The sequence below is a fragment of the Hyperolius riggenbachi genome, chromosome 3 (genome assembly GCF_040937935.1).
Source record: "Hyperolius riggenbachi isolate aHypRig1 chromosome 3, aHypRig1.pri, whole genome shotgun sequence".
NCBI lineage: Eukaryota > Metazoa > Chordata > Amphibia > Anura > Hyperoliidae > Hyperolius > Hyperolius riggenbachi.
In genome coordinates, this window is record NC_090648.1 from 450,120,171 (window position 1) to 450,146,972 (window position 26,802).

At 48.2% G+C, this 26,802-nt stretch overlaps 1 protein-coding gene across 4 annotated transcripts in view; it reads right to left on the reverse strand.

Moving 5' to 3' along the window:
- Positions 1 to 17,395, reverse strand: part of LOC137564232 (WAG22 antigen-like) — a 97,070-nt gene extending 79,675 nt beyond the window's left edge. For 2 of the 4 annotated variants that reach the window (XM_068277831.1, XM_068277830.1), the window contains exon 1: positions 17,075 to 17,395. The gene's annotated coding sequence lies outside the window, so the exon portion shown is untranslated. Of the gene's footprint in view, positions 1 to 10,323; positions 10,538 to 17,074 lie in introns of those variants that run through there. The other 2 variants (XM_068277832.1, XM_068277829.1) reach the window with 1 other exon arrangement.
- Positions 17,396 to 26,802: the final 9,407 nt, after the last annotated feature.

The window sequence follows — 26,802 nt, forward strand, 5'->3', positions numbered from 1 at the left end:
TTTTGTACTGACATGTTGCCCGCATTGCGTTTATTTTGTACTGACATGTTTGCCCACATTGCGTTTATTTTGTACTAACATGCTTGCCCGCATTGCGTTTATTTTGTACTGACATGTTTGCCCGCATTGCATTTATTTTATACTGACATGTTTGCCCGCATTGCATTTATTTTATACTGACATGTTGCCCGCATTGCGGTTATTTTGTGCTGACATGTTGCCTATTGCGTTTATTTTCTGGTGTCCGGGGTAACTGTTACTGCATTTATTATTTAATGGTCATAGATGGCTATGTTTGCTGCTTTGTGGTTACGGTATACTATTAGCATCACACAGTTTCTGCACACCCATGATGCAAAGTCTCGTTTGTCCACATCATGGCGTAAACACTGCTTTCGTATGCCTCGCTGTTACATCATTACGTTAGCTCCGCCCATACAATGTCATGGCCACGCCCATTTTTCGCCGCGGCGCAGCCCCCCCGCCCCCGGTCTTCGGCGCTGCGCGCTCCTCAGTCCTCCCCACTTTTCCCCCCACGCCCCCCTCCCCGTCCCAGGTTGGACCCACAAAAATCTGGTCACTCTATGTAAACCCAATTTTTTTTTTGCTACTTCACACATTTTGAACACATTTATTGTACTGATTTATAGATAGATATTGTTTTGAGTGTTATAGTTTTCAGTCAGCTAGTGTATACTGCAGTGTACAGTGCTACGCTAGCTTTTAGGTGTGTGCAGGCTAGGCCTGCTAGCCTAGGTAGCCTTAGCCTACTAGCCTGTAGGTAGGTTAGGGATTAGGTAGTTGTTGTGTAGTGTAGTTCATTTGTACTGTTAGTTGATTTAGTGTTAGACTAGCAGCTGCAGTACCAGTTAGCAGGCAGACCAGCATCTGTTTGATTATTTCTGACTGCTGCGGCTGCCTGTATTGAGTATGTGTGACAGACAGTCTTTTAGTGTCACTGTCTGTCACTCTTGTCTCAGTTAAGTGTTGTGCTTGTAGTTCATTCACTGTTACTGACCGTTTACGATTTGTGTACTTTGAAAAAAAAAATCTCTGTCACCACAACCACCTTTTAGAATTTAAGTATTGTATGATTGAATTCTTGGGCCTCAGTTACTTTAACTGAGTTTAGTTAAAATACTTGATTTGCAGAGTCTCTGTTTAAGTAGCATTTCTAGAAACACTGGAACATGGTTTTGTGTCTTACACAAAACCAGCCAAGGTTAAAGAGTTTATCTAGGCCCGATGGGAAGACATTGAGGCAGTCTTTTCTGTAAACATTGAGTGTTTGCATATTTTGTGGGATTTGTGTGGCTGGACTTTGCGGGAGTTTGTGAGACGTCCAGCAGGGTAGAGATTGTGTCTCACAAACAGCGTGTCTGAGAACAGAGATTTTTGAATCAGGAAGATATGTATCAGTCACATGTTAAAACTGTCAATGTGTTTGCATTGTTTTTCTCTTTTGTCTGTCTAGCCGATAATGGGCTGATTGTAAGACAAATAGAAGACTTGCGGTAGGTCTGTCTGGCATGTTCCAGTTTCCAAGATGGAGACACAGTTCATGGAAAGGTTGCCCCAACCTTAGTGACGTAGGTGGGAGGGGTGGTGCTGGAAGCGCCCACGTAATGGCATGCCCTCAATGAGAAGCTGGCAAGCTAGCGTCATGTCAGCGAGGGTGGGGGCCATGGATCCAGGGATCAGGGCTGTGTAAACGGGCACCTTGCATGGGGCAGCTGATCGGGGATCCATAGAGGGGACAGAGACACTCTACAGAGTATCTGAGTAAAGAGTATTTTCCCAGAGTCTGGTCACGGGGAGAAAGAATGCCAGAGATGTGAAACATGCAGTTGCTATGAGACAATCATAGTTGCTGAGGTTATAGGAAAGTGTTTTCCAGCACGGTACATGGAGAAACATAAATGTCAGATATTTCCCGGGAAAAAAGGAGTTTACCAATGCAGGTTTCTGTTGCCACATCTGCAGTGCGGTAAACCTTTTTTTTAGGTTTTTGTCGTGGACAGGCCCAGAGCTTGACAAAGAGGTCAATCCTGGGCTGTTTAGGTGCTTTTCCTCATCCACTGATTGGTCATATATATATTTTTCCAGCTCCTACCAAGTTTAGCACAGAACAGAACTGAAAATAGTTCATAGGGCAATTACAAAGAAGCAAGGCATTGCCATTTACAGAGTGACAGTGTATCAGTACAGTGTTTGCCATAGGACTACCTACCCAGTGGGCATTCAGTGTAGTGATGCTCATCCGAGCTAGGATATCCGAGATACTCGGATATCCTAGCTCTTTTTTCACTATTCGAGCTCGAATACCGAGCTCGAATAGTATTAGCTATCCGGGCTGTGCTATCCGAGCGCACTCGGATAGCAATCAGAGATATCCTAGCTATCCAAGCTCAGATAGCGTCATCCGCTCGGATAGCGTCACGTCAGACATCACCTCGAGTCCTCACAAGCGAATCAGAGGGCTCCCAGCCCTCTGACTGCAGCAAATCACAGAGGGGGGGCCTGGCCAAGCCCCCCTCTATAAATAGCGGACGCCATGTTGCCTCACTCGTCCTGCTTGCGACTTACTGACTGACTGTACTGACAGACTGCTCCAGTGCTTTTTGTCTGTGCAAGTGCATTTATTGTTCAATACACCTAGCGTTTTTACACTCCAACACTTGATATCCACCTGTATTGCTTTGTATTGTAGATAGATTGTATTTTAGGCAGTTTAGTTTGTGTGATTAGGGACTAGGGAGGAAGACTGTCACTGGTGCTGCTGCAGCTGTGCCCTGTGCCTAGGCAAGGCAGCCTGCCCTGCTCTGTGCTCTAGTCTCTACTAGTTACCTTACCTGTGCTCTCACCTGTCCTATTCTACTGTACTACTTCTGTGTTAGATAGATTATTGTCCTATTTTGTAGTTAGCAAGGCCCAGCTTTACTGCTATACCTGTCCTGTATCTGCTCTCTGTAATCTAGTCACACCTGTTCTATTCATTGTTTAGCTAGATTCTTCTATTGTTTAGTTAGTACTGTAGTGTACTCCAGTCTGTGTATAGGGACCGTCCGTCACCGCGTTACCTAGGGTCTTTGTGTGCGCAGTGCACGTCTGCGCTGTCCGCACCCTCTCGTTAGTGCTACACCCGTCCTATTGTTTATATTACTTGTATTGTGTATTCGCTGAATTGTACTGTACTGTAGTCTGTGTATAGGGATACCGTCAGTCAGCGTCAGCTAGGGTCTTTGTGTGCACTGCGCACTCTCTCGTTAGCGCTACACCAATCTCTGCTGTAGAGTACACCTGTCTGTCACCTCACACCCACCACCACCACCAGTCCCACCCCATTAAAGTACCCCACTTGTCCCACCCGCCTATACATAACTTTTTTTTTTCATTTGTATAATATTAAAAATATACGATGTCTGGCACTGGCAGCCGCGGTTTGGGCAGGGGCAGCAAGGGCAGCAAAGGCATCGGCAAGAGAGGAGGTCGTGGGCGTGGCAGCCGCGCCACCACCACCACCATGCACAGTTCTGCGTCTGCACCAGTGGCTATTCCACCATTAGCCACTGGCCGTGGACGCCTTGGCCCCCAACAGCTGGGAGTCACACTGCAGAGACACAGCAGCAGCAGCAGCGTGTGGCGCAGATGTTCCTCCCACCGCCAGGTCGTAGCCGTCCTATTGAGGAGAAGGACACAGACTCTGTGGTGAAACTGATGGTGGATGAGCAGGCCACCATTAGCTCTGGAACCGAGTCCTCCACCTCCGCCACCACTCCTGTTCGCAAGAGCAGCAGCAGCCGCCCAGCACTGCCTGGGGAGGAGGAGGAAAAGTGCAGTTCTCCAGCCCCAGAGGGCAACACCAGCACCCTGTCACTTAGCACCTTCTTATCCCCAAGCACAGCGGAGCTATGGAGTGCTGTTGCGGCAGAATTGGCAATGGAGGAGGAAGAAATGCTGATGGGCACTTTGGGGAATGATGCTTTGGACAGTCAGACAGTGGTGACTGTCCCTCAGCCCATGCATGCAGAAGGGGAGTTTGTGGGGTCATCCCAGCAGGACATGTTTGCGGAGGGGGAGGATGATGATGACAGGGTGAAGGACAGAGACTGGGTGGCAGATCCTGGGGATGTCATCAGCTCTGAGGAGGAGGAGGAGGATGCATCTGCGGGCCTTGCTAGAAGGATCAACATCACAGGCATAGGCAGGATCAGAAGTGGGCGTGGTATGCAGGCCACACAGGGTGCTGATCCAGGGGCGGAGAGTTCTGCCAGGGCCACCAGCCGCACCAAGAACCCCCCCAACCACCACAGGGAGACCAGCGGCAGCAGCACCTTCCAGCCGAAGGGGCAACTTCACCTCCCCAATTTGGAGTTTTTTCACCCTGCCATATGTGGAGTGCAAGTATGCCACCTGCAACCAGTGCCGCCAGCAGCTCAGCAGAGGGAAGGAGCCCTCTGCGTACGGCACCACCTCTCTGGTGAACCATCTGGCAGGGAAACACTTCCATAAACATGAGGAGTTCATGAAGTTGAAAGAAGCTGGCAGTGGCAGACCCGCCACCACTGCGAAGCCGTCGGCACCCACCCTCCTCCACCTCCTCCAGCAGCACCAGCAGGAGTGCGTCAGAAACGCACTGCTACTCCTCCCTCTGCAACTCCTGCCGCTGACACTGAGGCCTGTTCTGGCAGCCAGTCCTCAGTGGCCTCTTCTGCTCCCTCCAGTGATTCCCGTGTCAGCAAAAGGCGTCGCCTGACCCTGCTCAGCGACACCTTCCAGGGGGTGGTTAGGGTTCTGCCTCCCAGCAGCCGTCGCGTGCGTCAGCTGAACGGCTTGCTGGCATGGGCCATGTGCTCCCAACTCCTGCCTTATTCCCTTGTGCAGGAAGGGAACGACATGCATGCGCTCCTGATGTGTGCAGCCCCTGATTGGCCAATCCCCAGCCGACATAATTTTGCACGCACGGCCATCCCTGCACTTCACCGCTCTGTGATGGCCAATGTCGGGAGAGGGCTGGATCACGCGTTGGGTCAACGGGTCCACGTCACCATGGACTCATGGAGCAGCCGGTTTGGGACAGGCCGCTATCTGTCCTTCACCGCGCATTGAGTCAGCTTGGTGGAAGGGGGTGAGGAGGGGTGAGCAGCATCGGGCACTGTCAGAGCAGCAGCAGCAACAACGCAGTGGGTGGTGCCACCATACAGGTTCAGCGGAATTGCAGCTGGTTCCTCTGATCCGCTTCCATCCTCTGGCACACCAGCCCAAATCCCCCGCCTCAGCAGCAGCGTGAAGCCCTGCCACTGCCAAGCGCTGCTGGAATTGGTCAGCCTGGGGAAGACCAAACTGACGGCGAACCATGTCCTGGCCAAACTCTGAGAGCAGGAGAGGAATTGGCTGACCCCCAGAGGCCTCAGAGTCGGAGAGGTGGTGTCCGACAATGGGGCAAACCTGGTTGCTGCAATCAGCAGGGGAGACCTGACCCACATCCCCTGCCTGGCGCACGTCCTGAACCTGGTAGTCCAAAAGTTCCTGCGGACCTAGCAAGGAAGGTTGTGCGTCATTTCCGGCACTCGCCTGCAGCCATAGCGAGCCTGGAAGAGGTGCAGAAGGAGCTGCACCTGCCACAGCACCGGCTCATGATCGATGTTCCAACTCGCTGGAACTCCACCCTGGCGATGTTGGAGCGTCTGGTTGAACAGAGGCAGGCTGTCAGCCAGTACGTTGCATGAGCAACAGTTGCCGCTATCACTGCAACTGGGCGTGCCGCCACCAACCTCCCGTCCATCATCTCCACAGAGGACTGGGGGAACATGCAGCAGGTGTGCTCAGTGCTGGCACCCTTCCTGCAGGCCACCAACATGGTAAGCAGGGACCATGGTGTGCGAGTGGGTCCTCATGGTGTGTGTGCTGGACAGGGCCCTGTATGCACTGCTGGAAGAGGGAGCGGCAGCCTTGGACCAGCAGGAGCTGCAGGCAGCTTCACAGGCCACCTCTGAGGAGGAGGGCTTGGAGTTGGTGGAGGTCCCTGACCTTGCTGCTGATGAGGGGGAGCAGCAGAGCGCAGCTGGAGTGGTGCGGGGTGGAGAGAGGGTGAGGTGGAGGAGGCAGAGGATGAGGAGGACAGCCCTGTCGGCTCTGGGGCTGCCGATGATGTGCCAGCAGACGTGACCAGACTCTTCCCAATGGCAGCGCACATGCTGAGGTGCCTGCGCAAGGACCCAAGGGTCATCCAGATGAAGCAGAGGGGGGACATCTGGATCTGCATGATGCTGAACCCACGTCTGAAGGGGAAGCTCAGCCAGTTCCTGCCTGCAGGAGGAGACAGTGCGCAACAAATGAGGGATTTGCAGCTGTCCCTTGTTGAGCGCTTGGAGGAAGCCTTCCCTCAGCCATCCACCCCCACTGTCCAGCCAGCACAGGGGGAGCAGCAGGTGCCTGCATCCACCAGCAGCAAGCGCACGCGCGCCACAGACCTGCTGTCTCTGACCAACGAGCTCTACATGAGTGTAGAGCTGCCAGGGACTAGAGAGGAGGTGCCTGCAGCAGCATCCTTCTCCGGTCACAGACAGCGCTTGACCCGCATGGTGGCTGACTACATGGGGTCCTTCAGTGGGCTTGACAGCGTTGCCCCTGTTGATCCCATGGAATATTGGGTCAAGCACCTGCCGATCTGGAGCGAGCTTGCGCAGAACGCCCTGGAAGTGCTCTCCTGCCCCCCCTTCCAGCGTACTGTCAGAACGTTGCTTCAGTGCAGCCGGTGGAGTCGTCACTGAGAAGTGATCTCGTCTGTCTCACAAGTCTGCGGACACGACTGACGTTTCTCAAAATGAACCAGGCTTGGGTGGAAGGCGAATTCCTGGCCCCTGTTGTCGGCGAGAGGGGGACATGAAGTGGCATACACACATTACACCTGCTGCTGCTGCTGTATTTCTTCCTGCTATCTGTGTTTCCACTGCCAGGGAACACATGAAAAGGTGCTGCTGCCCTTGCGCCACCAGCTATTTATGCTCACAAATAGCTGCATTTCTGAAAAAAAAAATTAATAATTTTTTGTGTTATTATTTTAGAGGTGTCCGGGTTGAAAACTGTGCTGTCCCAATTTTGTATTGGACACAATGTGGGCTTCACGACTGCTGGCTGGAACCTCAAGGTGTTTATTTATGGCCCTGGTACCACCGCTAGGACCTAGGGCCTATTATGTCTCGCTGCCTGCCCTCCTGCTGCCTGCTGCCAGTCTGCCACACACTCCTCCTCCTCACGCTGCCTGCTACTGTATTTCCTCCTGCTGTCTGTGTCTCCACTGCCAGGGAACACATTACAAGGTGCTGCTGCCCATGCACCACCAGCTATTTACGATCAAAAACAGCTGCATTATTTTGAAAAAAAAAACCATTTAATTATTTTAGAGGTGTCCGGGTTGAAAACTGTGCTGTCCCAATTGTGTATTGGACACAATGTGGGCTTCACGACCGCTGTCTGGAACCTCATGCTGTTTATTTACGGCCCTGGTACCACCGCTAGGAACCAGGGCCTATTATGTCAGCAGTCACATCACACTGCCTGACACACACTCCTCCTCCTCCTGTAGCTGCATTGAACTTCTGCTGTCTGTGTGCTGCTACCACTGCCAGGGAGAACAGAAGAAGAAGTATTTTCTGCTGCCACACACTCTCCTACCAGCTATTACCACACTACAATAGCTGCAACTACTTCCTCTTCCTGCTGATGTCTGTGTTTTACCACCGCCAGGGTACACAGAAAAAGGCGCTGTGGCTTGCAATGTGCCACTACCTATTATGCCATCAACACAAATATAACTATGGTGTTGTTATTAAAATAAAATATTTTCACAAATGAAGTAAAAAAAAAAATATTACAAAAGAAAGGAAAACCAAGACACATAATATAATGATAGAGAAGAAGAAGAAGATATAGAAGAAGAAGAAGAAGATATAGAAGAAGAAGAAGAAGAAGAAGATATAGAAGAAGAAGAAGATATAGAAGAAGAAGACGAAGAAGATATAGAAGAAGAAGAAGAAAATACAGAAGAAGAAGAAGATATAGAAGAAGAAGAAGAAGATATAGAAGAAGAAGATATAGAAGAAGAAAAAGATAATTGAAGAAGATACAAGAAGTAGAAGATGAAGAAGATTCGAGTAGAAGAAGATATAGAAGAAGAAGATATAGAAGAAGAAGATGAAGACTTCCAACTTACAACCATTTTGGACACACCTTCTCATGCAAACACTTTTCATGAAGTTAATTTACTATTTTTGATACCTTTTTTATAACTACTACATCACCACATAATCACTTGATGTTTTTCTTCATAAAAAAGGTGGTTTCATGCATCATTGACCTCCAATACAAGTTTTAAAAGCTATTTAAGGCCAGCTCGAATATTTTACTCGAATACAGACTTGGATGGTGACGTCGGATATCCGCGGTCGAATCGGATATTCGATTAACTCGAATATCAAACTTCGAGTGAATTCGGATAGTTTACTATCCGAATTCGACCAAACTCGAATAGGATAATGAGGTATCCGATCAACACTGATTCAGTGATTCACATGCAGGCATATGATGCTGGCATGCGTAGCCCTGAACCCTGTGTTGTTAAAGTGCAAAGCACACCTACCTACAGGGAGGTAGCCATTTTTTGAGCAAGTATGGAGGTAGTAGCATTGGCAAACATTGGTCAGAGGGTACAAAAAACAGGACTTCTAGCAGAGCTGGTTGTGAGCAATGAAGTTCTAGGTGAGTAAAAACGCAAATGACTAAGCATTGTAAGCTCAGCTGAAAAGCAGTCTGCAGGTAGCAGCTACATGTGTGGGGCATCCTTACTCAGTACATACTGCGGCCGAGTATGTACAGGAGGGGGATGAGGTAAGAGTTTTCAGTGAGGTAAGAGCTTCCAAAGATGCAGTCCATAGGAGCATATTTTAAAAAGGTAAGTACTTATGACATTGTACATTAGGTAGTGGAAAGGAGTTTAGCTCCACTCTACCAAAAAGAGTAAACAGAGTTCAGGAGAACTATGAAAAAACGAGATTAATTACGGTATATATTGATCAATCTGAGGTGTACAGAGTACAAGCCGCATGACGAAACCCAAATCATTAATAAACCCAAATCATTAATAAGAATTGATTTGTTTCAGAATCAGAATCCGCTTTATTCGCCAAGTGCGACCAGAGTCGTACTCGGAATTATTTGTGGTTCACATAGCATATGCAGGTACAAAGACAGGCACATAGGTGCGCAGGCAGACAAAAACAGACATCTACAAATGTTCAAGCTACATAGACATTAACAGAGTTTGACAGATAAGAACGGCCCCATGGGGCCTGCGTAAAGTCATTTAGATCAAAGAGTCCCAAAGCTGTGTGAGGATCACTCAAAAACAGCTGAGAGGCAGGGTTGCCAACCTAATTTTTAATTATTGACGGACAAAAGGCCCAAAAAAGCAGGACACCCCAAATTTTGGACGGACAGGGGGTGGAGTTAGGGGCGGAGTCAGAAGCGCACTTTTAAGTAGAGTTGTTGGTGGGGCTAAGCACTGGCCATTATTTTTTAAGTGTTTATATAGCACTGACATCTTCTGCAGAACTTTACAGAGTACATAGTCATGTCACTGGCTGTCCTCAGAGGAGCTCACAATCTAATTACCATAGTCATAGTGCAGTTATGACTGCCAGCCAGAAAGGGGAAACCAACCAAGCCGTCTGGATTCTGTATATCGCATCAAACAGTGGATCAATGAAGAGGACCAGGAGGAGAGCGAGGGACCAACAAACCTATGGGGGCTGGAAGAAGCCCCAGGTAGGTAAAAGAACACTGTCTATATTCACCTCTGGTATGTTAGAAAAAGTTATATACTACCTTATGTAGAGGGAAGGCTCTGGATCCTATAGAACCTTCCGTGTCCTCTCTCTGTGGAACTGTTCCAGCGCTGAACCTAATTAAAATTTGCCACCTCTGGAAGCTCTCCTGTACCCGAGTACTTCTAAAGACGAGCGGCTTCGTACTACACATGCGTAAGTGTGCAATCACATGGTATGGAACTGCCTGTCTTCTGAAGCACTTGAGGACAGGAGGGCTTCCAGAAGTGTCAAATTTGAATTAGGTACAACGCTGAAACAACTCCACTGAGAGAGGACAAGGAAAGTTCTATAGGAGAGTATGCTCTCTATATGTGAAAGTATATGACTTTTTTCAAGTTGCTACACATTTGGCATTCTTTATACAGACATTCTAAATGCTGGAGATTCCCTGTGACATATTCCACTCACTGTCACACAGACTGACAGTCTGACTCACTTGCTAGCTTCTGAAGCTGCTGACTGTGGCTTGCTAGAGTGTACACCAAGTCTGCGTGTCTCCCCTCCTGCAGAGCAGTCTTTTCACAGCATTATGAGGGAGAGCCAGGTCACCGTTCTGCTGCTGCCCAGAGCACTTAACCTCATTCCTGTCTGGCTTTGATGTGGACGGAGCTGCCAGTGACAGTGCTGGGGATGCCCCTCTCTCTCTCTGAGTGACTGGAGAGAGGCGCCAAAAAGATAAACAAACGAGAGGCTCACTTAGATGCATGGTCGGAGGGAAGAGAACGATAAACTGACTGCAGTCACTGCCTCCTCTCCGTGACGTGTGACTGGCTGGGCTGGGCTGCCTGCATCACTTCAAGCTGCCTCTCTCTTATTGGGCAGCAGAGGAGCCGGCACCAAAATCTGATCTGTCATTGGTCAGGACTCGGAGGAGAGAGGCTGAGAGAGGGGAGGAATAGATCAAAGGAATTTATGTGTATTTAGACGGACGAGTGCCCAGGAAATACGGGCACTACGGACAGCAGTTTTTTAAGAGCATTTTTACTGACAGTCCGTCTTTTTACGGACGCTTGGCAACCCTGCTGAGAGGTTTCCTGGCCAAGGAAATTACTGTACTGCTCCACTAGCTTAGCAGCAGAACTGCTTGGGGGAAGAAGGAGTTCTTGCGCCTGGTGGTTTTGGATGGGATAGTTCTATAGCGGCGACCCGATGGGAGGAGATCAAAGTAGCGACTGCCAGGGTGGGAGGGGTCGCAAGAGATCCTGGTGGCCCTCTTCTTCATTCTGGCAGAGTGGAGGAGATCAAGAGATGGCAGTGGTGATCCAATGATTCTCTCTGCCACAGTGATGACTCTCTGCAGATTATACCTGTCACTAGCCGTCATACTAGCATACCAGACGATGACTGAGGAACAGAGGATGGACTCAATGGTTGCAGTGTAGAAGCTGGTCAGCAGTTCCCGTGGCATGCCAAATTTTTTAAGTTGTCGCAGGAAGAATAGCCTCTGCTGAGATTTTTTCTGAATTGTGGTGGTGTTCTTTCCCCATTTCAGGTTGTTGGTAAGGGTTGTTCCAAGGAACCGCACCAATGGTACCCTAGTGAGTACTAGATTGTTTTCCTTGCACCAGTTGCAGATTCTTTCGACTTCGCTGCGGTACTCGTGCTCTCCGTTGCTACCAATTAGGCCGATGATGGTGGTGTCATCTGCAAATTTGATGACCTTCACAGAGCCAACGGTTGAGGTACAGTTGTTGGTGTACAAGGAGAACAGGAGTGGGGACAGTACACATCCTTGCGGAGCACCAGTGTTTGTAGTTCTCACGCTGGAGGAGCAGTTGCCGAGCTTGACCTGTTGCATTCTCTCAGACAAGAAGTCTTTGACCCATGCACAGAGAGTGGGGTCAACTCCGAGCCGCACCAGGTTGGCAAGCAGGATGTCTGGGCAGATCATATTGAATGCAGAGCTAAAATCCAGGAACAGGATTCTAGCGTAGGAGTCAGGCCTGTCCAGGTGTTCTGTGATGTATGCCAGGCTGACGTTGATGGCATCCTCCACAGACCTGTTTGCCCTATATGCGAATTGGTGCGGGTCAAGGAGGGTGTTGGTGTAGCTCTTGAGGTGGGCAAGGACCAGTCTCTCCAGGATCTTCATAATGTTGGAAGTTAGGGCCACAGGTCTGAAGTTGTTAAGATCCGTGCTGCCTGTTTTTTTGGGGACTGGTATAATTGTCGACCTCTTGAAACAGGAGGGGACTGTACCTTCTGATAGCGACCGCTTGAAAAGGGAGGTGAGCACAGGAGATAACTGAAATGCGCAGGTTCTTAGGCATACCGATGACACACCATCCGGGCCTGAAGCCTTCCTGGGGTTCAGTTTGCGGAGGTGCCGGAGAACTTCTGCTTCTTGGATGCCAACTGGAGCCGAGGCGCAGAGTTCCCCCTGCACCTTAGCCGTGGTTGCAGGGGCCTTGAGTTGCTTGGACTGGAGTTCGAATCTGCAGTAGAATTTGTTGAGCTCCTCGGCCAGCTGGAGGCTGGGGGTCACAGGCTGAGGGGGAGGTTTGAAGTTCGTGGCAGCCCTAAGGCCTTTCCATACTTCTCGTGTATTGTTGGACTGGAGGCAGAGTCCCACCCTTTCAGAGAATGCGCAGTTCACATTTCAGGGCATTCCTTGCTTTTCTAAACTCCTCAGGGGAGCCAAACTTGTGTGCCGCCTCCTTATTCTTCCGGAGCCGGCGCAGTTTGTCATTAAACCAGGGCTTGTTGTTGGGGAAGACCTTGAAGGTTTTGGATGGTATACACGCTTCTTCACAGAAGCTGATGTAGGAGGTAACATTCTCTGCCCATTCATCCAGAGTGGGTGCCTCCAGGATCCTCCAGTCAGTGGAATCAAAACAAGCTTGCAGCTCCATTTTGGCTTCAACAGTCCATTTTTTTACAGTTCTGATGGTGGGATTCACAGACTCCAGAAGTCTCCTGTAAGTGGGGATCAGATGGATTGTGTTGTGGTCGGAACTTCCCAGGGCAGCTCCCTGGATGGCCTTGTAAGCGTTCTTGTGGACCGTGTAGCAGTGGTCCAGGATGTTGCGATTCCTGGTGGGGCAGGTAATGTGTTGTTTGTAGTGAGGCATCTCTTGACGTAGGTTTGCACTGTTGAAGTCCCCCAGGATGATGAAGAGGGCCTCCGGGAGGGAAGTTTCCCACCGCGAGATGCTGTCGGTAAGTGCCTGCAGAGCAGTCTTGGTGCAAGCGTTTGGGAGAATGCAGACCCCAACGAGAATGAAGGAAGAGAACTCTCTGGGGGAATACTGAGGCCTGCAGTTTATGGCAAAGAATGCAACATCTGGGGTGCAGGTCTTGCTGAGAATGCTGGTGTTTGTGCACCAGGCAGTGTTGACGTAGAAGCAGATTCCCCCCCCCCCCGCTCTTTTTCCCAGAGAGAGCTAGGTCCTGGTCTGCACGTAGGAGGTCGTAGCCTGGCAGTTGCAAGGGGTTGTCGGGGATGCTGTCGCTCAGCCAGGTCTCAGTAAAGCAGAGAACTGGGGTGTTATTGCCAATCAAGGGTTTGCTGCTGAGTAAAAGGAGCAGCTCCTCCACTTTGCTTGGGAGTGAGCAAACATTTGCTAGCAGGATGGCAGGGACAGGAGAGCGTAGGCTTTTTCTCTTGAGCCGCACCTGGGCACCAACCCTTCTCCCTCTGTGGCGGCGTTTTCTCTGAGCTCACTCGGTGGTCAGATGTCGGATGTGGGCTGTGACTGCGTCCCACAGAGGGGTTCTCGCAGGCGGCTGGGGGCTACCCGGGGGTTCCCATTTGAGGAGGTCCTCCCTCGACAGGGTGGTGATGAGGTGTGTTGCCCGTTCCGCACCAATAGCAAGAGTCCCGCGTTAGAAGGAGGAGGGACGTTAGACGTTGACCGGGTTGAGGTGGTACAGGGGTCACACTGGCAGGGGTCAGAGCACATCTTCCGAGACTGAAGCAGGGGTGGTCTGCAGTGACCTTGATGGCCAGGCAGGTAGGTAGCAGGTGGGCAGATAGTAGGCAACTGCCGGCTACCGATCAGGTTGGAGCAGCAAACAGGGCACAGTACAGTGAGCGGCCCAGCTGGTATGCAGCATAGGCAGCGTTGGGACCCAGTTTTAGGTCTCACAGTGTATGGACGTGGGGTACAGAGCAGAGTCCTAGGGTCCCACAGAACCCGGTATGGTGGATGGCAAGGCTAGTTCAGGCCAGACTAGAGTGACCAGGGCACAGTGCAGAACAGTGAGTGAAGCTATGGAACACAGCAGCAAGCAGCGCAGAGACAATAGACCCCACGTGTGTGGTCAGTAGCAGGCAGAGTCCTAGGGTCCCGCAGAACCCGGTATGGTGGATGGCAGGCCAGACTAGAGTGACCAGGGCACAGTGCAGTACAGTGAGTGGCGCTATGGAACACAGCAGCAAGCAGAGCAGTAGCAGGCAGAGTACACTGTGTCAACAGAGACAGGATCTCACCATGTGGGCTCAGCAGATGCTTGAGGAAGCTGGTCTTCTCGATCGCAGGTTCTGAGGGCTGCTGTAGCTGCTGGAGGTGAGCCTGGAGGAGAGGTGTCCAATTCGTCAGGCCCCCCTGGGCCGCATCAGGAGGAGAAGCAGAAGCAGTCCCGATGTGTGCGGACCACGCGGAGCGATGGCTGATGTCAGAGGCCCCTTTAAGCCTAGGCTAATCGGCGGCGAGTGAGCCGGAAGTGTTTTCCGGTAGCCAGAGGAGCTGTCCGCCCCCACCGAGAACTGGGCTGGCTGCAGACGGGTCACCAAGAGCGGTTTCAGGAGTTTGGCGATACGGAATCGAGAAAGCTGAGGTGCTGGCAGCAGAGACAGAGACAGACATGTCAGTCAGATAAGCAAAAGTTTCCAGAGGCCAATCCTGGTTTGGAGAAAAGCGAGATTTCCAAGATCGGAAAGAGACTAAAAAAACTGACTGAGCAAGGCATAATGCAAATTGCTAATGTTTTTCTTTCCCAAGGAGGTGCTCTCATAATGAAGAGTACCGTGCTGATTGTGATCGTAGGCTGCCATTTCACTCTAGGAGACCGAGTAGAGGACATTCTTATGAACAATAAGGGGTTAAGGAGACCACAAGGTCCAAGCATGTTAATGTTTGGAGAAAAAGGTACTGATCCTTTTGCACTTCCCTCTGATTGGCCCGACTGGACCGAACAGGGAAGGAGGAAAAGATCACTTGTGCCAGGTGGAAACAAATTTCATCGCAAAATGTTGGTGAAAGGTATGAAGGGTCAAGTGTGCTGGAAGTGTGATGTGAACGGCAGCTTAAATCTGCTCTGGAATGTCACACTCCCGGAACCAACGCACCGATCCAAAGTTTTGTTAAAAGGTACATTGCAGTACAATGGGTACATGCAAAAGTTGGAGTGTGTTGTTCAGGATTACCTTGTCTTGGTTCTCTGGAGTGAGATGGTTCTAGATTGGAGAGGAACGAGCAGTAAGTGCCACTTCTCCTCGAGGAGAGAAGCAGTGAACAATATCACACTCTGGAGCAACCGACAGAGCGTCTCTGAGACAACTATACACACGTAAAGGCTGGAAAGCAGAAGGGTTTTGGTTCTCGGAACGAGAAGTAAAAATCAAGATCCAGCCACATGTTCAGGTGACAAAGAGGATGTGGAGAGTGATTCCAGGAAAGGGAGAGCCAACACAGGTAACACCATCCTCACTACACGGGTCACAGTATGAGTCAATATTGCACAGTCCATATTTAGCCACTTATTCTCATGCTAGATGGGTAAGTGAGGAGGTACTCTTAACTGAAAGATTGCAGAGAGTACATTCTTCCCGACCTAAGGTACGCATTTTGCCTCAGGACATAAGGGGGGAAAAGGTCCAATCTGGACAGTTGGGAACATCTTTTGTCATTGAGATGCTAATCAATTTCCCAAAGGAAAGAGTACCAACAGGATTCTTCTGGAGAGGGCCACAAGGGTTAGCATGGGACGTGAGTTTAATGGATCAGGGGACTTTTTGGAGTAGAGAGGTAGAATCCTGGGATACATCAGGTAGCACCCAGGGGACTCTCTATGATGGAAGGGTGATGGGACTAAAACGAGGGAGTTTAAAAATAGCGCCCTTAGTCCGGGAGGATGAAGGACCATGGACACACGGTTTTTGCATCCCACAGTCCCTAGAGTTTAAAGGTCCAAATAGATCTTGCATAATGAAAAGGGGAACCGTAACAGTAAAAGTAGGGGTTCCCATGACTCCTAAAGCTCAGGTAGTCACACTGCCAGTGACTACCCAGGAACCATACCTACCGTCATGTGATACACATCAAGTTGTAAAAAAGTGGCCCTTTTCAGTTAAATCAACTGAGGGCAACTCCAGTTATCATGGAGGCCCAGCTTCAATTGATCACTTGGCAGGTTAACTTAGAAGAGTGGGTAATATCTAATATCTACCCTAACTGCAGCATGGTCGCTGCCACCCTGGTACAGGCTTTTATGTCATGGGCACATTCCACAGGGAATAGTGTAGCCAGAAGAAGGTCCCGGGATTTAGCAGATACAATCTTGGGAGGCATGGGCGCTGGAATGGGGGTAGCAAACAGTGTAGACATAGAAGGTAGGACCGAGGCCATTCAACAATTAGGCACATTGGGACAACAGAATGTGGGTACCCAACATCATCTGAACTTGGTTTTGGAACAGTTAATGCACAACACATATAAAGTTCAGGGGTACACTCAAAGGCACATTCAAATAATTCTTCAGAAGATGATTGCACATGCTAGGGGTAATGCATGGGAAACCGCATGCTTGTCTATGCAGACCGAGTTAACAGCGGATTTTTAGATAATGGCTCAAGCCTTATTAAAAAGGTAAAACTCCTTTAGTGAGACTTGACAAGGAGCGATTTATCGATTTTCCTGGGGAAGGATCTTTTGCATGGAGGCACCGAGATGTCTGGGTAAACAGGTGGAAAGAGTGCGACAATTCTTTATGCACCGCTACTTCCTTAGTTCCTACCGATGGAAAAACACAGGTAGTTTTTCCAGTAGTATCACTGGGGACACCTGTTTCTTCCACACATGTCTTACACCATGACCTGAGAGGTCAACATTTTTTGGTGCTAGACAGGGAGGTGAAACAAGTAGATTTGTCGTTATGCTGGCAATTCTCAGAGAAGTACCTGTGTTTGCCAGGGCAAGTCAGATTTAGAAATTTAGAAAGGCATACAACCTGTTTTGCGATCCCACCTCTCAAGCAACTCTACCAAGTGCAATCCAGTACTTCAGTGCCATGCACTTTCAGTGTACAGTTCCTTTCCTGATTGTAGCGCTGGTTGCGGCAGTATAAACAATGGATGACCACCTTGTAAGCGATGTACACGCAGAGGCTCTCTCCAGCCTAGATGCAAACTCTCCTCACAGAGCAGGCTTCCTCATCACAGCCCCCTGCTAGCCATCCATGTACTGCCGCGTGGGAGTCGCTTGTAGGGATCCAGAACGCATGCCTGCAGCGGCTGTTAATGCATTTCGGCCCCCGCCATCTTGGGCCTTCATCGGAACATGCTGCATGCTAACGTCTGTGCTGCACTTCCTTATATCCAAATCTTTTCCCCTGGTCATGTGGTATTCCCTCTGCAGTCTCCTCAGTGACATCATGTGGCCGTTTTTTGTATAACACCACCTTCTTACCAGGATTTTTTTAAACGATAGTTTCATTGAAAAATCTTTTTCCATTATACATAGCTTCTAGTGCCATCTTGTAGACGTATTTTAGATTACACTCCATTTAATTTCTCACACAGTTATTCTAATTACTACCTTTCAAAGGGCCATATCTCCACCACAAAGCATGCAAAAACGAGAGGAAGAACACCCACTTTGCAGTAATGTAATATATATATATTTTTTTTAGGTGTCTGGGATGCAAACTGTGCTGTCTGAGTTGTGGGGAGAACTCAACTGCGGCTGTACCGCCATGTCCTGGAACCTCACGGTTGTTTATTTTTGTTTGTGCCGTGGTACCACCGCTAGGTGCCATGGCCTATGCCGTCTGCTGCCACACATTACTACTCCTCCTCCTGCTGCTGCATTTAACCTCCTGCTGTCTGTGCTCACACCACCAGGGTCCACAGAATTGTGTGCTGCTGCCATGCACCACTAGCTATTACGCCACTATAATAGCTAATATTGTGTTGTTGTACACGAAAAAAAGACAACATATTTTTCTCATGCAATCATTATATTATGCGTGAATAGGGTTGTATCGTGGGTGTGATTAGGGGTGTGGCAGGGGCATGGCTTAAGTGTTCCTCTTTTTGATCTCAAAAAATTGGGAGGTATGCAAAAGTATGCAAGGATGCACTCTTCACAAAGTCTTTCTCCAAAACAGACTTTATTCAAAATCTTCACACGCAAAGCAGTAAAAACATGGCAGGGCCAGGAGAGATCCACAGCAATTAGACAATCATCAGAAATGGTCACTGTCAATCAAAAAGATTACTCTCCCAGATCCAAAAGGCTATAAAAGTGGACAAATGGGTAAACACCAAAGTCACAGCATTATATGTCCCAAACAGATTTGTTTTAGGATTAACGTCCATGTGCAGGTTTCTTGGCTGGAGGATGGGCATTAAGCCTGAAACAGTGATGCTGTGAATGTGTTGTCTACCTGCTTTTCCAGTATTGTTCCTATTGGATCTGGGAGAGTAAGCTTTTTGATGGACATTGACCATGATTATCCAATTGCTGTGGATCTCTCCTGGTCCTCTCATGTTTTTAGTGCTTTGTATGTGAAGATTTTAAATAAAGAAAGTCTGTTTTGGAGAAAGTCTTTGTGGAGACTGTTGGTCCTTGCATACTTTTGGATCTTTGTCCTGCCTGGTTTTCTGGCGGACTGACCTTGCACCTCTGGTAAGCTGCGGGGGAGCGCGACCTGGAGAACACACTACATCTTAGCCTCTGATTGGCTAGTCTTGATTATAAGCTAAAGCAGATTATAAGCTAAAGCAAGATGTGATCACAGTAAATCAGAGCTTTGCAAATCTATCAGAGAGGCGGCCTCAAATTATTATACACAACACTCTGAGGTACTAAAAATAGTTAACTTATCAGACAAACCCTTGAGTGAGGATGAAGTCTCTGTCCTTCAGAAAGGTCTTTATTTTGCCCCAACTAATCATTTTGATTATTTTGAAGTGTTAAAGGATGTAGATCTCTTTTGCAGGTGTCTGGCCCTGAAAAAGATGTTTGACAAACCTACTCATGTTGCTGAACAACTTGAGAATGATTTCCCGGACATACAGGACAGACAGGCTATACAAGATCTGGTGGAACTATTGGAAGAAAATAAAAAAAACAGGCAGGTGTGACCCCCTTTAATCCGGCCTCTAAATTTATATCAGCCCTTAGTGTGTGCCCCGAGGTAAGATTTTTTTTTTATTATTATTTAGTGAGTAGAGATTTAGAATCCCTGGATCACCAAAACATCAGGGGAATACAAAATCTAATCTTACGGGAAAGAATGGCTTTCATGCACTGTGGGTGTCTGTGATGCCTATCTATTGCAGTTTGCTGGCCCTTCTCTGACACACAATTTCTTGTATGGATATCGTTTTTCATTCAAAAGAGCTATACATTTTGCAATATATCCTTTGAGTGTGCTGATCCTTTTGGAATACATAGACTTCATTGCCACCTTGTGCTCTGGTGGCCTGATCGTGTGCACTTCAGTTGTGGGAAGGAAAGTGCGGCCATGTATTCCCTCTAGTTGACAACAGGAGTGGTGGTCACACTGGAGGTCTGTGTGGAACCAGTGGCCTCCTGCTTCACCATCAGCTCCATGACAGCCTCTGCCTGCCTCTCCTCAATGGCCCACTGACCCTGGCCAAAGATGGGTGCAAATTTCTGCACCGCCCCTCTCAGCTGCTCCCTCCTGACAGCTGAGCACCCAGCGGCTGGCGGTGGACCAGCCATAGACCTGCCAGCGGCGGCGTTGGTGCTGCCTCTGCCCCTGCTCCTGGTGGCAGACATTGCACAATTTAATAAAGATAAATTTTAAAAAAAGGTGAACGCCATTTTTTTTTCATTAATTGTGTCTGATGATGGTCGGACAAATTTAAATGTGTAAAAGTAACAGTAAGTCAGTATGAACACCAGAACACTAGAGTGTGAGACAACAAGAGAGTGACAGTGAGTGACACTAACACTGTCTGTCACACTTACACTACAGGCAGCAGCTGCAGAATCAGTGACAGACACAGATGCTGCTCTAGTACTGTCTGCTAGTCTAACACTATATTAACTAACAGTACAGATGATAAATCAACAACCCTAATCTACCTACAGGCTAGTAGGGCTACCTAGCTAGCAGTCCTGGCCTGCACACAGAACCCAGCTAAGCTAGCCTAACTCAGCTTCAATCCTAAGCTAGCGCACAGTATACACACTATACACTACACTGACTGTAAATGACTAGCTAACACTAAATCAATACAATATTTGTGTTGTACAGGTGTAAATGAGGTAAAACGCACTGTTTTCACAGTAAAACCATTGCTCACAGCTAGATAGCACAGAGAAGCTATCAGTTCTACCAGAGTTGAGCAAGGACGAGATTCTCACCATGGCTGCCACCTTATATAGAGGAGGGGAAGGCAGAGGCTCCCCTCCTCTGATTGGTTGCTAGGGCCTCGACTGGGGGCCCTCTAGTTGGCCCAACAACGTAATTTCCATTTTCGAGCTCGTGATCACAGCTAACCCGTGATCATGAGTCTGATTCGGAATGCAATCACGAGTGCATTCAAAACCAGCATTCGTGATCAGGGATGCCAATTTCGACCTCATGATCGCAAAAATCAGCTGGTTATCATGGGGTAGCGGTGATTATGAGCTTGTGGTGAGCACCCTGCTCCAGTTGCGCTTGTTCAACTGTTAACAGTTAACACTTCATATTGCTACTCTGAGCAATTGTGTCTGCCAAACCCAAATCCGGGCACGACCCAGTCTTGCTTGGCCATTAAAAAGAAACCGTAACCAAGAACTGAACTTCATGCCACTAGAACTGAACTTCCCACTAGAAATCAATTCCTTTTCACAAACGGATCATCAGGGACTGTGTATGGCTGATATTGTAGTAAAACCCCTCCCACTGTGGGAGCCTTGTTTCATTGTGGGAAATAACAGCTGTTTCCAACTGCCAAAAAAGCAAGCAGCATCCCCTTCCACTGACATCGCCTGCTAGCAGTAAAAATGTCACCATGTGATAAATGTCAGAATGTAAATCAGGGAGAGGAAAGATTTTACAATGGGCAAACACTGACTAAATCATTTATACATAATTATTGTAAAAATGAAGTACCTTTTTTATTACATTATTTTTACTGGAGTTCCCCTTTAAAATGATTCTGATTCAGCCTGCATTGGTTGGCTGCCCATTTGCAACATCACTTTGTGAGTACCAAATTCTACTAATTGCTTTGTGAATGTCGCCTTGTGACATTCTACCCCATCGGGGGTCCCGTTTTCTCTGTGAGTTTTTTCTTTTCGGGGTACCCTTTTATCACCCTCCACACCAGTATCTAAATGTGGGGACACCTAGGAATTACCTTTCCTTGCTAAACCAGCCAAGCATCCAGGCCCGGATTTACATCACAGGAGCCTATAGGCACAAATATCCTGGCACCCTAGACTTTGTCCTCCATTTACCTACAAGTGTACTGGTTGGCCCAGCTGTCACTTCTCCCTTAGTTCACTTGCCTGTCATAGGTAAATACAGGTTCCCCTTATTATTAGACAGCCAGAGCTATCCTCCGTATTAAGTAACTAGAGGTGCCCCCAAGCATTAGGTAGCTAGAGGTGCCCCCAAGAATTAGGTAGCTAGAGGTGCCCCCAACTGAATGGAGCAGTGATGCTCGGATGTCTCGATCTACGAATTCGGCAACCACGGCCGTTGTTTTAAAAAAAAAATCCGCCTCCGGCGTGATTGGTTCCGTATTATGAAATGCGTCCACGCCACAACGCCGATTTTCGATCGTGAATGAGGCAATCACGGCCAGATCCATGGCCGGATTCGGATTTTCTTTTAACGTTAATAGCAAAGCCCCCATACACGCTACAATCCCCCAAATTGTATGGATTATCAAGGTGATAGGGGGCTATAACTTAAACAAAAAAAAATCCAAAAATAATTTTTTGTTTTTGAAAAAATGGATTTTAAACTGAAATCAGCATTTTAAATGGGGCTATTAATTGGTAATAAGTGATTTTAAACAGGGAAATACACGTTAAGCAATCACAGAGGTGAAGGTGAGTCCCAATGGCACTTGGCGGTGATGGTACCACTGGAGGAGGATGAGTGGTTGACGCCAAAAAGACCCAGAGAGGTTTTTGTAATTTTTGGGGGGGTTTTTTGCAGCGATTAGCAATGACATAACAGCAGAGTTGTCAGTGGACCCGGGCAGTGTGAACGCAGACTTTAGTAGCGACTGAGTCAGGAGGTCAAAGAGGCCGGTCAGTGCGGCAGCACAGAAGGACCATGGACCATGGCAACTCACTGGTAGTATCATAGTGTAATAGTGCTGCATAGGGATGCTCAAATTTGGCTTCGGGAGATATCCGGATTTTTGCTATCCGGATATCTCCCAGTAATGCTGTGCGGGCTGGGCGGGGGGGTCAAGCTTACCTCTCTGACGTCTTCTTCGGTCGTCCCTCGGCGCCTCCCACGATGCGCTCCATGCACGTCACGTGAGTACAAACACTTCCTCCTTCAACCCGGAAGGAGGAAGTGTTTGTAATCAGGTGACCGCCGCTTGGAGCGCATCGTGGGAGGCGCCGAGGGACGACCGATGAAGATGTCAGAGAGGTAAGCTTGACCACCCCGCCCAGCCCGCACAGCATTACTGGGAGATATCCGGATAGCAAAAATCCGGATATCTCCCGAAGCCGAATTTGAGCATCCCTGGTGCTGCACAAAAAATTTCATGCGTCCGGTGACCCGGGCAGTGTGAACACAGAGTGTAGTAGCGACTGAGTCAGGAGGACAAAGCGGACGGTCAGTTCGGCAGCACAGAAGGACCATGGCAACTCACTGGTAGTACAACAGCCAAAAAATGAACCAAGGTATGCAGGTAGTAACTTTCTTTAGAAAGGCAGGCATGGTTAACACATTGCAGCAGCCACTTCATGTCCCCCTGTGTCCGACAATAGGGGCCAGGAAGGCAGCGTAACATGTGCACACCCATGGGAAACAAGTGGGCCTTGGCAACAAGATATTCATCGTCCTCATAGTCCCATATCACATGCCTGTCCTCTTCCTGTGCCATGTCGTCCTCCCCAAGCCGCAATCCCCATACAGTGCCTGCGGCGCTCTGCTCCTCCTCCTCAGCATTCAGGTTAGGGACCTCCAACTCCTCCACCTCCTCCCCTACCTGTTAGCCCTCGTGTGCTGCCATCTGCTCCTTATCCAGCTGCCTCAGGGCTGCCTCCCCATGCTCAATTAAATTGCACATTGCCTGGTCCAGCAGGCAAACCATGGGCACCCACTGACACACGGAGGCCCGCTCCTCACTCCTCGCTGACCATCTTGCTTGCCTCCAGGAAGGGACTCAGCACAAGGCATGCTTGCTGCATCAGTGTCCAGTGAGTTGCACTGATGATGGGGACTTGCTGTTTGCTGGTGACACTTGGGTCTAAGGGTGGCCACTAATCATCCAATCTTACCAAATCTATGTAGTAGAAGAGTAAACTGATGGAATATATTAATTGGATACTATAGGCAGTTCCCTTATAAGATAGATATGGTAAGATTGGATGAAAAAGATTGGATCATTAGTTGCCACCATAACATGTAGGCCCTAAAGATGGACACACGCGATACAATAAAATGATCCGATTTTACAGTAATTCGATAAATAACATCCTTTGTCCACATGGCAGCCCTGGATCCCCTTGGGCCCTGGAGAGCTTGGTTCTCTCTTCTACAGTCCTGGCTCTGTGGGTTTCAGCTGCCGGGAGCACGGGGTCCCCTCTGCCTGCAACCACCATCCAGACGGATTTTTGGCCCATTTTCCCATCGAGGGATGCTTCACTGCCGCTGCCTCGGGAGATCCCTGCACACCAATTGGACTGATTGTCGGACCCTGGGGTGTTCTTTTTTAATCTGCAGCCCCATAAGGTCCCTGCCTCTGTCTCTCTCTTCTTGCCTTGGTTCTTCTCTTGCTATCCTTTCTCTCTCTCTTTCTCTATCCACTACTTTCCAGGGCAGGACACACTGCGGGGCACCTGGAGCTGTTGTGGAGCGAGCGAGCGCCGTCAGTAGTTGGCAGGCTGCTCCCCTCACACAGCACTCCAGTTTTCCCCACGCGTCCCTCACTACAGTATGGGCTATATGTGTATTTAGGTATTTGCTTACTTGCACCACTGTACCTAATTGTATGTGTTGAATTGCATGCACATGTTGTACCATCTCTGACCCTGTAAAAGCCAAAAAAAATTCTGGGTACAACCCCCGTTGTACTTGGCGAAATAAATATGATTCTGATTCTGATTCAGAGTACAACGTAACTGAAGGGTATCACTGGATAATGAGATGATTAATACCAGTGAGCAGTAAGCACAGTGCAACGTAAATGAAGGGTATCATTGGGTGATGATTAATACCAGTGAGCAGTGAGCACAGTACAACCTAACTGAAGGCAGGGTATCACGGGGAAATGAGATGATTAATGCAAGTGAGCAGTGAGCACAGTACAACCAAAGTGAAGGGTATCACTGGGTAATGAGATGATTAATACCAGTGAGCAGTGAGCACAGTACCACCTAAGTGAAGGGTATCACTAGGTAATGAGATCATTAATACCAGTGAGCACAGTACAACCTAAGTGAAGATATCACTGGGTAATGAGATTATTAATATCAGTGAGCAGAGTACAACGTAACTGAAGGGTATCACGGGGTAATGAGATGATTAATACCAGTGAGCACAGTACAACCTAACTGAAGGGTATCACTAGGTAATGAGATCATTAATACCAGTGAGCACAGTACAACCTAAGTGAAGATATCACTGGGTAATGAGATTATTAATATCAGTGAGCAGAGTACAACGTAACTGAAGGGTATCACTGGGTAATGAGATAATTAATACCAGTGAGCAGTGAGCAGAGTACAACCTAAGTGAAGGGTATCAATGGTTAATGAGATGATTAATATCAGTGAGCAGAGTACAATGTAACTGAAGGGTATCACTTGATAATGAGATTATTAATACCAGTGAGCAGTGAGCACAGTACAACCTAAGTGAAGAGTATCACTGGTTAATGAGATGATTAATACCAGTGAGCAGTGAGCACAGTACAACCTAAGTGAAGGGTATCAATAGTTAATGAGATGATTAATACCAGTGAGCAGTGAGCAGAGTACAACCTAAGTGAAGGGTATCAATGGTTAATGAGATGAATAATACCAGTGAGCAGTGAGCACAGTACAACCTAAGTGAAGGGTATCAATGGTTAATGAGATGATTAATACCAGTGAGCAGTGAGCACAGTACAATATAAGTGAAGGGTATCACTGGTTAATGAGATGAATAATACCAGTGAGCAGTGAGCACAGTACACAATGTCACTCACGAAACTTAATGAATGACCAGCACTAGCAGTGGCAGTGTGACTGTCTGTAAGTAGTAGCTGAAGTGTATGACTGGTTAGCTGAATACAAGTGAGCACTCTGAACCTGCCTGCCTGCACTAAACACACTAATCACCAATACACTCTGACTACACTGACTACAGCAATGACTCACTGGCTAGCTAGCTAAATACAACTGACAAGTACAATATAAGAGCACTGTTAGGAGTAAAAACACTGGGTTTTGACTCAGAAAATGCGCTTGCTGAAGGAACAATGGCCTGGTGATGATCCTCTCAGTACCAGAGTCTAGCAAGAACTGAGTTTTTCCATCATGGCCGCCGCTTTATATGCAGGAGGGGAGGGCATAGCCTCCCCTCCTGTGATTGGTTGCTAGGGCCTGGCTGGGGGCCTCTGATTGGGCCAGGGTAGTCACTTCCGCCTACTTCCGCTATTCACGACCTAACCACGAGTTCTGCGCCGTTTTCACGAGCCTGAATGCGTTCATTCACGGTCTGCTGAAGCGGATTTTAGTGAATAAAAATTGATTCACGGCGACGAATACCCGTGGTGGAGAGCTGAAAAATGGTTGTGGAATCACGGCAAGTCGTGATCACGACCTCCATCCGAGCATCACTGGAATGGAGATCAGGTCAGTGGAATGCAGAGACTCGGGTGAGTAACCTCTCATTTATACTCTGCTAGGGACTCTGCATTGGTAGGGTAGGAGGGAGGGAGGCACTTGGGGAGGGTAGTAAGCTGCCTTTCCATCATCAGGGGCCTGTAGGCACGTGCCTACAGTGCCTTATGGTAAATCCGGCCCTGCAAACATCTGTAAGCTATGGTGCCTATACACGGTACCATTTTTTCTTTTTTTTTGGAACATAGAAATTTGATTGATTATTCCATTTGGTCGAAATGTTTATCAAATTACTTTCAATTTCTCTTTTATATATATTTACATTATTTTCAAGGTACCATAAACAAACGTTTGATTTTTCCGAAAATCCGAGTAAAGCGATTTTACATGAAGGAATTTTTTTAAAATCTATTAGTACTTTCTTATACAACCTAACATACACTATACAATTTCACAAACAATCAACCAGATTTTTCCAACCTGTTCGATCAGATTTTTTATCGAAGGAACTGAATAATTGTTTGTATTTGCTTGATCAAAACATTTTTTTTTCGATTTTCACTCTATTTGATCTTTTAGATCGAATAAATGGGAAAATCGAACGTTTTCATTGTACCGTGTATGGGCACCATTAGTAATATAATAAATGTGCTATTTTTTTTTTTTTGAAAGTGGAGACCAGTAGTTAATAAGGCAATTTTCTGAGACAAGGC